Below are 15422 nucleotides of genomic sequence, written 5' to 3'. Positions count from 1 at the left end.
CATATCAGGACGTTGCCTGAGGCCCGCCCCCCGATGCTCCTTACCCGACCGGCCGAGTTCCCGGCGGCATGGATCTCTCATGGTCTTACCAATCGGGAACTCGGCGTAGTTGCTGTGGACTCAGTCCAGCACCGCCACAGTTGGGAGAGGGCTGATCCACGGGCAGGGGGGTCTTTGGCAGGGGCTGGGGGCGCTGTTGGGGGGTGGTCCGGGGGCCGAGAGCTAGCCGAAGGGGGCCACTATTTTGCAGGATGGGCTGTATCAGCAGCTCGAGCTGGGTGCTCTACGCTGCCTTGCTGCTAGCCCCCATCCAAACGGATGATCGGTGGCCATTTTGCACCAAAGTTTCGGTCGTAAAACGCCACCATTCCCACGCCGCGTGGTCAGGACATTGCCTGAGAATCGGAGAATCCAGCCCAGGCAATCAAACCTGGGACCTAATGGCCCCATTAAAACTTTGATTGTTTTTTTAATCATCAAGGGAATAGATTTCTCCCCGTGTGAAATGCTCGCAGACAGTGTGATTTAATATGCGGCATTCGATATACTCCCCTTCCTGCCAGAGATTGGCCAAGCGAGCCAGATTGGATTTTTTTCTCTCACCGTGTAATTATTTGTCATATTCCCCCTCAACATTGCACTTTTCTTTGACGGTGTATTCCATTTGGAAATGGTGTCATATTTCCGCCAATCAGTAAAAGTTAGTGGGCGGGATTCTCCTTTGGCCGGCACCAAAATCGGGCAAGGTGATTGGGCGGAGAATCGTGAAGCCAAAATCGTGGCAGGCGCCGGACACACGCCAGAATACCATGCTCCAGTGCCTTGATCGCACTGTCAATGCATTCTAATCTGTATGTACAGTAAACGCCGTTCGCATATCATTAGCCGGCCTGACCCGGTATTCTCCTGGGCCTCCACAATGCTCTGCCTCCGCCACGAGAGTTACTGACAGTGAGTTTCAGTTGTGGTTTTGAAAATCGGAAAATCGTGGCTGACAAGGGAGAGAGAGGACCATGGGCTGGTGGTCCTGCCACTGGCAGGGCTGGTTGGGGTGTGGGGGGAGTTGGGGAGGGACCAGGGGATGGACCTTGAGGTTGGGGTGACCCCCCATGGGACCGGGGTATCTAGACACGGACCACCATTGCAGCGGCCTGCAAGGCAACCATCTTGGAGCGCTCCCCGCTCATCACCCTTGTGGCCTGTGGTTGTGCAGAGTGACACTGGCCACATAGGCGCACTCACCCCATCACCCCTGCACCCTAGCGTCCACCATCCACCAACTCCCTTTCCCCCAACCCCAACCGACTGCAGCCCGTTGGCGGGACAGCATGCTGCCCACCCAAGGGCAGTAGCCTCTGCAGGAGGGCACCGAACAGAGGCCGCAAAGCATACTGCTGGCATGGGTAGCGTCAGCCAATGGTACTCTGGGCAGCAGCGCCGGGCGCCAGAGCCAGGGGTGAATAGGGCAGACTGCCGGGGAGTGGTCGGGGTCACTCTTCGTGTTGCCATTTTTGGCTGGAAAGCGTAGTGTGGGGAGTGGAGCTTGTCAGCCTCTTGTGTTCCAATCCCGACCCCAGTGAATCTGAGGCTGCAGCTTGTCAGCCTCCCGAGTGTCAATCACAGACCTGGCGAATCCCGCACCATTTTTCATTGGAATCAATTGTGTTCTATGGTGCCAGCCCCTCCACAGTCACTGAATCAGTCTAGGTTCAGCACCATTTTTGCTGTCATGAAAGTCCATGAGTCCTGCGTTGACGTCAACACTTAGCCTCAGAAACAGAGAATCCCGCCCGAGTCTGCTTGGAGTCTGCATCACAGAAACGGATCATTCAGCCCTGCTGGTCCATATTCTCCAAATGAGCCTCTTCCGAACCCCACCAATACATCCTTTTATTCCTTTCTCCCTCATCTTTATCCTGGTTCCCCGTCAATGATATTCATCTGAACCTTGCCGTGTGGTAGCGAGTTCCACATTCTCACCAATCTCCAGGAAAATGGGTTTCTCCTGAATTCATGACTGAATTTATTCGCAGCTTTTCTATTTATGACCACATTTTAGGCAAGTGGGAAAACCTTCTCAACATTTACCCTTGAAATCCCTTTCACTATCTTCATGACCACCAACAGACCATCCCTCAACTTTCTCTTTTCTCAAGAAAGGAAATGTGGCCTATTCAATCTTTCCTGAGAGATATATACTCTCAGCTTTGTTTTTGTCTTTGCGAAATCTTTTGGCATCTTCGCCAGTGCCTCAATATTCTTACTGTAACATGGACTTGACATTCACTGGCAATGCCACCACTGAACCTCCACAAACAGCATCCTGGGGGTTACCACTGATCAGAAGCTGAACTGGACGAGCCACATTAATACTGTGGCTACCAGGGCAGGTCAAAGACTAAGAGTCCTACGGCGAGTAACTCACCTCCTGACCCCCCCAAAGCCTGTTCATCCCCTACAAGGCACAAACTCCAACAACACTCAAGAAGCTGGACATCATCCAGGACAAAGCAGCCCACTTGATTGCTCCTCATTCCACAAACATTCAATTACTTCTCCACCTATGAACAGTGGCATTGTGTGTACCATCTACAGGATGCACTGTAATAACTCACCTCGGTTCCTTAGGCAACATCTTCCAAACCCATGATCACTACCATCTAGAAGAGCAAGAGCAGCAGATACCTGGGAACCCCACCATCTGGAGGTTCTCCTCCAAATCACTCACCACCCCAACTTGGAAATACATAAGCATTCCTTCACTGTTGTTGGGGAAACACCCTGGAACTCCCTCTCTAACAGCACTGTGGGTGCACCTTCACCTCAGGGACAGCAGTGGTTCAAGAAGGCAGCTCACCACCAACTTTTAAAGGGCAACTAGTGATGGGCAATAAATGCTGGCCTAACCAGCGACACCCTCGTCCTGTAAATCAATAAAAAATGTTTTAAAAAGAGTTGGGTTAAAATGCTGCCCCACTAGAGTTACTAGTTGGTCGAAGGTTAGTGTGTCGGGTGACATGGGCACATAAGGCGTCGTATCACTCCAACTGTATTTGCACCACCGGCAGTCAACAAGATGATTATGAGGCGATCATTCTCCATGATATTGTTTGCCCTAAAAGAATAGCGCATTCGCTCCCCATACTGATTCCAGTCTTCCAAGCTGGCATCAAAGACATCTAACTGTCTGAACAGAGGCATAAGGAAGAGAAAATTCCAACCTTTATCCAGGTGGCTTATCTAATGGTCTAGTAGCACTGATGGCTATCCAGTTTGTCCCTTGTCACCAGTTTTATAAGGCCATGAAGGAGCCCACACTGAGTAGCTGAAAGAAACTTAGTTTATTTACAAAAACTATAATATACATCACACGGTAGATCCCAACTGGGTCTGCCTTTCCGGTGCCAAACTGGCCGGCTTTATACATCATACAACGCTGGGTTGTTTTCAGGTGCCCCATCCCCTTAATGGGGGAGCTCATATTCTGCAAGGTTCACGGGAAGTTAATTGTTCCCACTCCGTAAGATCCTTGCGGTTTATAACATAATCCCTCGATCTCCATCAAAGAACAAATAGACGGCCTGGCCGTCGCTGATTGTGGCCCATCGAGTCTGTACTGACGCATTAAAAACACCTGACCTGCCTACCTAATCCCATTTGCCAGCAACTGTATATCCTACATTAAAACAGTGACTACACCTGAAAATTACTTCACTGGCTGTAAAGTTCTTGGAGACATTCAGTTGTTGCGAAATATAAATATATATATAAATGCAAATCTTTATTTTTTACCTGCAGATGACCTGGGTTATTTCTCCAATTTTTAATTTTGTTATGTGTGGATGCCAATATTAACAGAGGGTGAAGAAAAGACATGACGATAGGTTTTCTGATTGATGCAGCATTACTAAATAACAGCACTGAGCCATTTATATTAAACCAGACACTGCTGCTCTTAAAAGAACATTGATTGGAAAGTCTAGACCATGGTTTGCTGGCCACAGCAGAGCTATCTTTATTCCACGTTCCGATCATTCTATCCGAATGACATTGGTGCGCACTGCCACCATTTTATCTCATATAACAAATAGACAGAAGCAAAGTGAGATGTCAAATGGAAAATAAAGGAATGCTGGGGCAGGAGTACTTTTCAAGTCAGCAAAACCTGAAGAAAATTTTTTTTTTTTCATCAAGATAAGTTTAAAGGAATTGGGAGATGAAACAAAGAAAATCAATAATGACTCTACCAGGTTATGAACACCTTGTGTGCGAGGAATAGAGGTTATTTCAAAATGGCTGAAAGTGTTCATAGTTATCACAGCAATTAGACATCAGAGGAGGCTAGTGAGCAGAGAAATCCATAGTACTGTGTTGAGTGTGAAGTGAAGAAGTCGGCAATGATTAGAGATAGCACTACCAAATCTGGGAGCTGCAGGGAATGTTGACAATTGACAGAATGAAAGCCTCGGTATTGTTCTACTTGAGTTTGATTGGCAGCCTGAAGCATAATAGATAGATGTGAATGTTAGCATAACACAACTTGTTTTCCCCTCTGATTCTATCTCAGTCTGGGTCTGTCTGGACGTTGCTACTACATGCTGTGATCTTCAACTGTGTAGAAAATAGGTTGCCTGGCGTTTGAAGTGTTTGATTTTAGTTGTTTAGTTGAAGCTTTGCACAGCTGTATTCACAGTGGAGCCCACCTGGATACCTCTTTGTTCAGTGCCACCCTGTTGGATGACATGACTGGGCTTGTGCGTGTGCCTTTATTAAGTTAGTTTTGCTTCAGTCGCCCATGGCTATCTGGGATCTGAAAATGAAAAATGTCGGGCTGTGAAGGAATTACTCTCAAATTAGACTCCCACCTGACCACAAGTGGCACACAAATGGATTTGCTGAAAACTGAGCAGACTAAATCACTGATCACAGTAAGAAGTCTTACAACACCAGGTTAAAGTCCAACAGGTTTGTTTCGATGTCACTAGCTATCGAAACAAACCTGTTAGACTTTAACCTGGTGTTGTAAGACTTCTTACTGTGCTCACCCCAGTCCAACGCTGGCATCTCCACATCATAAATAACTGATAGAATCACAGAATCATGTAGTGCTGAAGAGTACCTTAGGCCCATCGAGTCTGTACTGACGCATTAAAAACACCTGACCTGCCTACCTAATCCCATTTGCCAGCAATTGGCCCATATCCTTGAATTATCTGACGTGCCAAGTGCTCATCCAGGTACTTTTTAAAGTATGTGAGGCAACTCGCCTCTACCACCCTCCCAGGCAGTGCATTCCAGACCGTCACCATCCTCTGGGTAAATACGTTTTTCCTCAAATTCTCACAAAACCTCCTGCTACTCACCTTGAACTTGTGTCCCCTCATAACTGACCCTTCAGTTAAGGGGAATAGCTGCTATCTATCCACCCTGTTGATGCCTCTCATAATCTTGTACACGTCGATCAAGCCGCCCCTCAGTCTTCTCTACTCCAGCGAAAACAACCCAAGCCTATCCAACCTCTTTTCATAACTTAAATGTTCCATCCCAGGCAACATCCTGGTGAATGGCCTCTGCACCCCTTCCAATGCAATTAGATTCTTTCTATAATGTGGCGACCAGAATTGCACGCAGTACTTCAGCTGTTGCCTCGCCAAAGTTCTATACAACTCCAATATGACCTCCCTGCTTTTATAATATATGCCTCAATTGATAAAGGCAAGTTTTCCACATGTCTTTTTCACAGTCCAATAACCTGCTCTTCAGCCTTCAGAGATCTATGGACAGGCCATTCATTGAATACTTCCTTGTCGCATTACTCCTTCCAAAGTGTATCACCTCACACTTTTCAGGGTTAAATTCCATCTGCCACTTTTATGCCCATTTGACCATCCCGTTTCTGCCCATTTGACCATCCCGTCTATATCTTCCTGTAACCCAAGACACTCAACCTCACTGTTAACCACCTGGCCAATCTTTGTGTCATCCACAAATTTTCTGATCCTACCCCCCACATAGTCATCTATGTTGTTTATATGAATGACAAACAACAGGGGGCCCAGCGCAGATCCCTGTGGTGCGCCACTGGACACTGGCGCCAGTCACTAAAGCAGCGTCGGTCATCACCCTCTGTCTCCTACAGCTAAGCCAATTTTGAATACACCTTATCATGTTACCTTGTATCCCATGTGCATTTGCCTTCATTATAAGTCTCCTATGTGGGACATTAATTTTTGTAATGCTCCACAGTCACACATCATATCCACCTGATTACACAATTCAATGTTTGCTGTTGCTATGATGTGTTGCCAGAAATCTGTGTGGCTCTAAATTTGGTTATGGTCAGTATGCAGCTCCGAGACTGGAAGGCCAGTTCTTGCAGGGCCTGTGCAGATATCTTTTAAAAAGTGAGCCTAATGCCAAAAGTCCTGGTTTTAATATAGAATTCTCCTTTCTGCCTGCAGTGTTGCAGCGTTCTGACGTTTATTGCTGAGATATTCAATTAATTTTCCCCTGCAGCACTGGAAGCAGGAGAAGTCAGGCTCCCCTCATCCCCAGTCCCCTCTCTCCCCTCCCCGACCAGACCAATCCTTTGCCTGGTGCCTTTTGCCAGGCTCTTTGTTCCCATGTTAATTTGTGATTTTCTTTGCAGACGGGAGGGATGCAATAACAAATTGCAGTGAGTTCACTCATGTCTCCTGCAAACACTTAAGCATTATCAGCAGATGCAAATACATTCAGCAGCCTTCTACCAGGCCACGGTGTGTGAGCACTAACAATGCGAGAAAGTAATTGAAAGGAAAGAAAAAGCATTGCACACCCCTACTACTTGTAAAAGACGGTGCTCACGAACTGTCTGCTCAGGGAAGTGGACTAGCAACACAATCATGAATTCTTGAGATTCATTATTTCTCACAAGGAGACTCATTAACAGTAAAACAATGACATTGCATTTTGAGCACTTTCACCACAATCACAGAGAGAGGCAATGACCAGGACACAGAGAATAGAAAGCCTGGTCAGGAACAGCAGTCGTGAAGGGCACATTTCCACTGATACCTGCTTAATTCAATACTTGTTCCCTCAGTTAGTGAATGCCATTGTCTTATTAATTGACTGAGGGTGGAGTTAGGGATCAAAGAGCCACACGAGGATACTCTATTTGAAGAGATAATTGTATAGCTCTCTGTATTCTAAATAAAAATCCATAACTGTTATAGGCATTGCAGCGGCAACATTTCAGGTCAAGATGATATTGCAGTGGCAAAGAGACGGGAAGCTTATAACTGTAAAGCAGCTCCATCGCACCCAATGAGAATTTCACAGCAATATCAGGGTTTTAGTCTCACACCTACATCTGGCTGCACCATGAGTGGCTTCAATATTATTCTCACTGGAAAATGGAAGAGATAAAAAGAAGGCCATGGATACAGGGCTATCCCAGTATTCATACCAATACCGAAAGCTGTCTAAAAGGGCTGCGGTTTTAATTTTCCCTATCATTGTGACGGCTGGGAAAGTCTATGGCACTCAGGACCAAGAGGGAAGGTTCACAGATCGCACAGCCAGCTGAAGAAGGAAGTTTCAGGAGAACGAAGAGAAAACAAGATTAAAAAGGCAGGGAAAGGAAAAAGGGAGTAAAGCTTGAATACATCCGCTCTCTCCTCTGATTCAAGGGAAGCTCAGGATTTTTGACTTAGAACATAGAACATAGAACTGTACAGCACAGCACAGGCCCTTCGGCCCACGATGTTGTGCCGAACTAGTCTGAAACTAAGATCAAATCAACCTACTCCCAATCATTCTAGTGTACTCCATATGCCTATCCAATGACCACTTGAAAGTTCCTAAAGTGTCCGACTCCACTACCATAGTTGGGAGTGCGACTTGTGAGGATATTGTGAGAGCAACCTTTCAAGGGACTACAGCCTAAGCTACAGATGATGCAGGGCGACAGGAAGTCATAGAGTCTGAGAGGTCTACAGCACAGAAAAGGCCCTTCGACCCATTGTATCTGGGCCGGTCAAAAACAAACATGTAAGTATTCTAATCCTAATTTACCAGCACTTGGCCCCATAGTCTTGTATACCTTGGCATTGCAAGTGCACATCTAAATACTTCTTAAATGTTATGAGGGTCTCTGCTTCCTCCACACTTTCTGGCAGTGAGTTCCAGACTCCCTCCATCGTCTGGGTGAAAAAGATTTTCCTCACAACCCTTCTCAACCCCTTAACTTAAACCTATACCCCCCAGCCATTGATCCCTCTACCTGTCGTGATAGCTTAGTTGTGTTATAAATCACCAACTGACCACTAGGAGTTTCATTAGTGTATAAGTATATGTTAGAGTCAGGTGACCTCAGACTGACTGGAGAGCTGGGGAGAAAGGTTGCTTGTGCACGATCATACTGTCATTCATCTATTGATTCGTATATAGTTGAGCGACGGTTAATGGTTATAAATCATTTACAGCTTTAGCTACAAGTGTTCTTGCAATATAAATCAGGCCATCCAACAAGAAAATTACACCACCAAGGGGTTGGAAGGGTGGAGAGTTACCAAGATACTCTATTCCAAGAGACAGTTCTAACTTTTAGATTAATTGTCAGAGATTAGGAAGGTGTAACTGCAAGTCAAGCAGATATGGGGATCCAGGATGCTGTCATGTAGGGTCATATCTAATGTACTTGCTACCTTTGCGGATGAGAATAAGGACTGCATGTGGATGGGCAGACTGACCATGGCATCACAGCATAGGAGAGCATTCAAGCTAGGTGGATGTAAACGGATGTGGTAGTGATAGTGGACAGTATAGTCAGGGGAATAGGTACTCTTCTGTGCAGATATGACCAGGACTGGCAAAGGTTGTGTTACCTGTCCAGTGTCAGGTGTCAGGACAGGTCCTGGAGAACAATGTGTGGGAGCCAACAACCGTAAGTAAAACTAGGAAGAAGGTACTGAAAAGTGAGTTTGAGGAACTGGATTTCAATTAATAAGAAGAACGTCAAAGATAATAATTGCTGGTTACTACCCAAACTCTGCACCAATTGACATTAGGTGATACAGATTTTATTTTAAGAGTATCTTCATATTCACACCATTTGCTACCCTTTGGGGGGTAGTGTGGGAAGTGGTGGAAGGATTTCTGGGCTGATTATCAGCCAATTGAACTGTGTTGAATGCTTCTTCTGTAGCCGAAACGTCCTGGTGTTGGACTCAAACCCCGTGCTTCTGGTCTCGAGGTGGGCAGGCTACCACTGTGCCACAAGGCATCCAAGCAGATTATTAAACTCATGGTTTAAAGAGTGGTGTGGGAAGAAGGGGATTTCGAATTGGCACCAATTTTGGTGAGAGAGGGAGCTGTTCCATTGGGATAGGTTCCACTTAAAAAGGACTGGGATCAGCATCATGGCAGATCATATGACTAAGGCTGTGGACAGGGTTTTAAACTACAAGAGAGATGAGAGGAATCAGGTGGAGATAAATTTAGAAATCAAGTGCAAAGTGAAGGCAATACAACAGTGTAGGGAGTTTGGTAAAGATGAGCAGAATGGGATAAGACCATAAGGTATAGGAGCAGAACTAGGCCATTCGGCCCATCGGATCTGTTCTGCCATTCGATCATGGCTGATATGTTTCTCATCCCCATTCTTCTGCCTTCTCCCCATAATCGCCAATCCCCTTATTAATCAAGAACCTATCTATCTCTGTCTTAAAGACTTAGTGACTTGGCCTCCACAGCCTTCTGCGACAATTTGTTCCACAGATTCACCAGGAGAAATTCTTCCTCCTCCATTTTAAAGGATCGTCCCTTCAGTCTGAGGCTGTGGCCTCAGGTTCTTGTTTCTCCTACAAGTGGAAATATCCTCTCCACGCCCACTCTATCTACGCCTCTCAGTATCCTTTAAGTTCCAATGAGATCACACCTCACCTTCTAACCTCCATCGAGTACAAACTTCATCGAGTACAGAGTCCTCAACTACTCCACATGCAACAAGCTCTTCAGTACCAGTATCATCCTTGTGAACTTCCTCTGGATCCACTCCAAGGCCAGGGATGGGAAGTGTCAGAGAGTTTAATAGTCATCATGCATCACCAAATAAAGTGGTTAAAAAATATAGAATAAAGACAGGGGGCTGAATTCTCCATTCCTGCGTCTAACTGCTGATGCCAACTGAGGATCCGTGGTGTTTCACGACGGAAAAATTGGCGTAAAACCCGCACCAATTCTGGCTCCTGATGACGCCGATTTGCAGGGGGCGGAGCATCGCGACCCAGCGTCAAACCGGTGCGGCCGCGATTTCGGTATTGGGAGCCATTCTCTGCACAATTGCCGTTCTCGATTTCGGTGTCGGGCAATGGAGAATCCCGCCGCCCATTTTATCTGAATGCAAGATATATGAATGAGCAGCGTATATAGAGACAAATCGATTTGATCGAATTGCCAGAACAGAAATATGGTTACAAGGTAACTCAGGTTGGAAAACAAACATGCCAGGGTACTTAACATTTGGAAATTATAGACAGAATGGAAAAGGAAGAGGAGTGAAACTGATAATAAAAAGTGATCTAAGGAAAGTCGTCAGCAGGATGAATCATTATGAATGGAGATGAGAACTAATACACATCAGAAAAGGTTGGTGGGAATAGTTTATAGGCCCAGTAACAGAATAAGCAAGATTTTTTTTAGAGTTTTTAACAAAGGCTATGGAACCACCTGGTTAGACCCCACTTGGAGTACTGTGAGTTGTTCTGGGCACCACACCTCAGGAAGGATATTTTGGTCTTGGAGGAAGTGAAACGTACGTTTACAGAAATGATACCTGGACTACAGGAATTAAATTATGAGGAGATAATACACAAATTAGACCAGTTTTTACTAGAATTTAGGAGATTAAGGGGTCGTCTGAACAAAGTTTTCAAGATATTAACATGGAAAAACAGGGTAGATAAAGATAAACTATTTCCACTGGTTGGAGGTTCTAAAACTAGGGGCATACTTTAAAAATTAGGTCCAGGCCGTTCAGGAGAGATGTAAGGAAGAACCTCTTCACTCAAGGGTGATAGATGTTTGTAACTCTCTCCCACAAAAGCAGCTGAACCTAGAACAGTTGTTACTTTTAAATCTGATAGATTTTTGTTAAGCAAAGATATTTAGGGGTAGGCGGTGGCAGAGTGGTATTGTCGCTGGACTAGTAATCCAGAGACCCAGGGTAGTGCTCTGGGAACCAGGTTCAGGGCATCACGGTAGCCCAGTGGTTAGCATATTTGCTTCACAGCGCCAGGGTCCCAGGTTCGATTCCCGGCTTGGGTCACTATCTGTGCGGAGTCTGCATGTTCTCCCCGTGTCTGCGTGGGTTTCCTCCAGGTACTCCGGTTTCCTCCCTCAGTCCAAAGATGTGCAGGTTAGGTGGATTGGCCATGATAAATGGCCCTTCGTGTCCAAAAAGGTAGGTGGAGTTACTGGGTTACGGGGATAGGTTGGAAGTGTGGGCTTAAATTGGGTGCTCTTTCCAAGGACTGGTGCAGACTAGATGGGCCGAATGGCCTCCTTCTGCACTATAAATTCTATGATTCTATGATTAAGGGATATGGGAAAATGCAGGTGTATGGAGTTAGGCCACAGATCAGCCATGATCTCATTAAATCTCAAGGGGCTGAATGGCCTATTCCTGTTTCTATGTTTCCTATGTTCCTATTCATGCGAGGGCCTTCAGTCTCCATATAGACTGGACAAATTAAATTGGCAAAGAGTCTAGGAGAGGAATTTGTAGAATGTCCCTCACCAACTCAGGATAAAGATCTTTTAGATCCAGTGTTGTATAATGAGGCACAGTTGATTAGTAATTTTATAGTTAAAAATCCTCTAGGAAAAAAAGGATCATAATGCAATTGAGCTCTACATTAAGTTTGAGAGCACCATACTCAAGAACAAAACAAGAATTGAAAAGTTAAATAAAGCAACCGGACAGGTATGAGAGGAGAGAAAGCTAAGGTTTATTGAGGGATAAGCTGTAATAAACAATAGGAAACATTTAAAGAGATGATCCAAAATTTTCCACAAGAACACTTACACTTAAAAGCAAAAGCTCAGCAACAATGATCCGATCTGTGGTTTATTTGGGAAGCTAAGGATAATATTAGATTAATAGAAAAGGATAGTAATGTTACAAAGAAAACACTAAATCTGTGAGTTTTAGAAACCTGCGAAGGGTAACTAAGGCGTTGATACAATGAAAAAATAGGATGAGATTGCAAGAGCTTTTGCGAGTACATAGAACATAGAACAGTACAGCACAGAACTGGCCCTTCGGCCCTCGATGTTGTGCCGAGCTTTGTCCGAAACCAAGATCAAGCTATTCCACTCCCTGTCATTCTGGTGTGCTCCATGTGCCTATCCAATAACCGCTTGAAAGTTCCTAAAGTGTCTGACTCCACTATCACAGCAGGCAGTCCATTCCACACTCTAACCACTCTCTGAGTAAAGAACCTACCTCGGACATCCCTCCTATATCTCCCACCCCAAACCTTATAGTTATGCCCCCTTGTAACAGCTACATCCACCCGAGGAAATAGTCTCTGAACGTTCACTCTATCTATCCCCCTCATCATCTTATAAACCTCTATTAAGTCGCCTCTCATCCTCCTTCGCTCCAATGAGAAAAGCCCTAGCTCCCTCAACCTTTCCTCATAAGACCTACCCTCCAATCCAGGCAGCATCCTGGTAAATCTCCTTTGCACCCTTTCCAATGCTTCCACATCCTTCCCGTACCAGCTTGCCCGAACAGGCGCCGGAATGTGGCGACTAGGGGCTTTTCACAGTAACTTCATTTAAAGCCTACTTGTGACAATAAGCGACTTCATTCATTCATTCATTCCATTTGAGTGGCATCCTTCAGAGATCTGTGGACATGAACCCCAAGATCTCTCTGTTCCTCCACGTTCCTAATGGGAAAAAAGAGATTAGGATTCTAGTCATTGGAGTTGAGAAGAGTGGGAGGTGATCTCATGGAAATTTATAAAATTCTAACAGGATTCGGCAAGGTAGATTCAGAAAGAATGTTCCCGATGGTGGGGGAGTCCAGAACTAGGGCTCATAGTTTGAGGATAAGGCATAAACCTTTTAGGACTGAGGTGAAGAGAAATTTCTTCACCCAGAGAGTGGTGAATCTGTGGAATTCACTACCACAAAAAGTAGTTGAGGCTAAAACGTTATGTAATTTAAAGAAGGAATTAGATATAGCTCTTGGTGCTAAAGGGATCAAGGGATATGGGGGAGAATGTGGGATCAGGTATTGAATTTGACGATCAGCAATGATCACAATAAATAATCATAAAAATAATAATAATCGCTTATTGTCACAAGTAGGCTTGTAGAAGTTACTGTGAAAAGCCCCTAGTCACCACATTCCGGCGCCTGTTCGGGGAGGCCAGTAAGGGAAATGAACCCGCGCTGCTGACCTTGTTCTGCATTACAAGCCAGCTGTTGAATCCACTGTGCTAAACCAGAGCAGGCTCGAAGGGTCGAATGGCCTCCTCCTGCTTCTATTTTCTATGTATGTTTCTATGTATTAGTTAACATACAAATTTGTCCCTAAGAAGCAGAGACATGACTAATTACCATAGGAAAAGGTGGGGAACATGAACAAATGTTTTGTGACTCTCTTCACAGAAGAAGACGCTGAATTGCATGTCAGAAATAGAGGCTAACCAAGGGGCGAATAAGATGGCGGAGCTTAAAGTAATTAGCATTAGTAGCAAAGAAGGAGTTAGGGAAGATAAAGGCCAATGATTCCCCAAGTCCTGATGGTGTATAACCTAGGGTTCTATCAAAGGTCGCTGCAGAATAACGCACCCACCATTATTTTCCAAAATCTCCTAGATTCTAGAACAGTGCCAGTGGATTGGAAGCTGGCAAATGTAACGCCAATATTCAGAAAGGGAGGAAGAGAAAAAACAGGTGACTATAGACCAGTTAATCTGACATTAGTCATCAGGGAAATTCTAGAATCTTTTATTAAGGCAGTCTTATTTACCAAATCTTTGAGATAATTGATTAAAGTTTCTTTTAGGATATATAGGGGTACATTTTCCAGTCCTACCGCTGTGGGAATCACCGCAGGTGGGACCGGAGAATTTGATGCTCCATTGGAAGGGCCGTTCACCTAGGGCAGGAATTTCCAGTCTTGGGGAGGATGGGACCAGAACATCATCATTGAGTCTGCTAGAAATGTAGATAAAGGGAAGGCTGCAGATGTAATACACTTGGATTGTCAAAAGATAATCGGTCAGGTGCCACACATCAGGTTAAGGGCTTGTGGAGTTGGTAGCAACTTATTGGCATGGTAAGAATCTTACAACACCAGGTTAAAGTCAAACAAGTTTGTCTTTCCAAGGGCCGGTGCAGACTCAATGGACTGAATGGCCTCCTTCTGCACTGTAAATTCTATGATTCTATGTTTGGAGTCACAAGCGTTCGGAGCGCAGCTCCTTCACCAAACGAGTGAAGAGATGGGTTCCACTAACTCATATATAGACAAAGTCTCCAAACAAACCTGTTGGACTTTAGCCGGGTGTTGTAAGACCCAGTCCAACGCCGGCATCTCCGCATCATGGCTTATTGGCAAGGGTGGAGGATTGACAAAGGGACAGGAAGCAGAATGTGGGGATAAATGAGGTATTTCAAACCAACAGGCTGTAACAGTGCCACAAGGATCAGTGCTGAAACTAGGAGTAATATATCTAACTCTGCTGACAAAGGTGGGACTGTAACTGGTGAGGCGGCTGCAAAGGATCGGCAAAGAGAAAATAAGGTCACATCAGTGAACAATGAGGTGTCGGATGGAGAATAATGTGAGGAAGTTTGATGTTCGTCACTTTGATCATAAGAATAGAGCAGTTTTTTTTAAAAGGTGCAAAATTTTGAACTGTTGATGTTCAGAGGGACTTGGCTGGATTTAGAGAATGGAACATAGCAAGCTAGCATATGCATGCAGCAAGCAATTAATCAGGCAAGTGGCGCATTGGCCTTTATTGCCAAGGGACCGGAGAATAAGAAATAAAAAGTGTGCTTGCAATTGGACAGGCAGAGACCACTCCAGGAGTACTGTGCACATTTTTGTCTCCATACACTTGCCTTGGAGGCTGAGGCGTGCAGGTTCACTGGATTGACTCCCAGGGTGAGAATGTTGCACTGTGATGAGAGACTGAGTAAATACTCTCTGGAGTTCAGACGAATGAGAGCTGATCTAATTGAAAGTTGAAAGGTACTGAAGGGGCTTCGAGGATAAATACTGCAAGTTTATTTCTGCTGGCTGGGGGATTTGGAATACAGAGGCACAGTCCCAGTTCCTATAGATTGGAGGGTTGCTTATGTATCCCGCTATTTAAAAAGGGAGGTAGGGAGAAAACAGGGAATTATAGACC

The sequence above is a fragment of the Scyliorhinus torazame genome, chromosome 1 (assembly GCF_047496885.1).
Source record: "Scyliorhinus torazame isolate Kashiwa2021f chromosome 1, sScyTor2.1, whole genome shotgun sequence".
Classification (NCBI taxonomy): domain Eukaryota; kingdom Metazoa; phylum Chordata; class Chondrichthyes; order Carcharhiniformes; family Scyliorhinidae; genus Scyliorhinus; species Scyliorhinus torazame.
The sequence above is the reverse complement of the archived record's forward strand: the minus strand, read 5'-3'. Positions refer to the sequence as shown.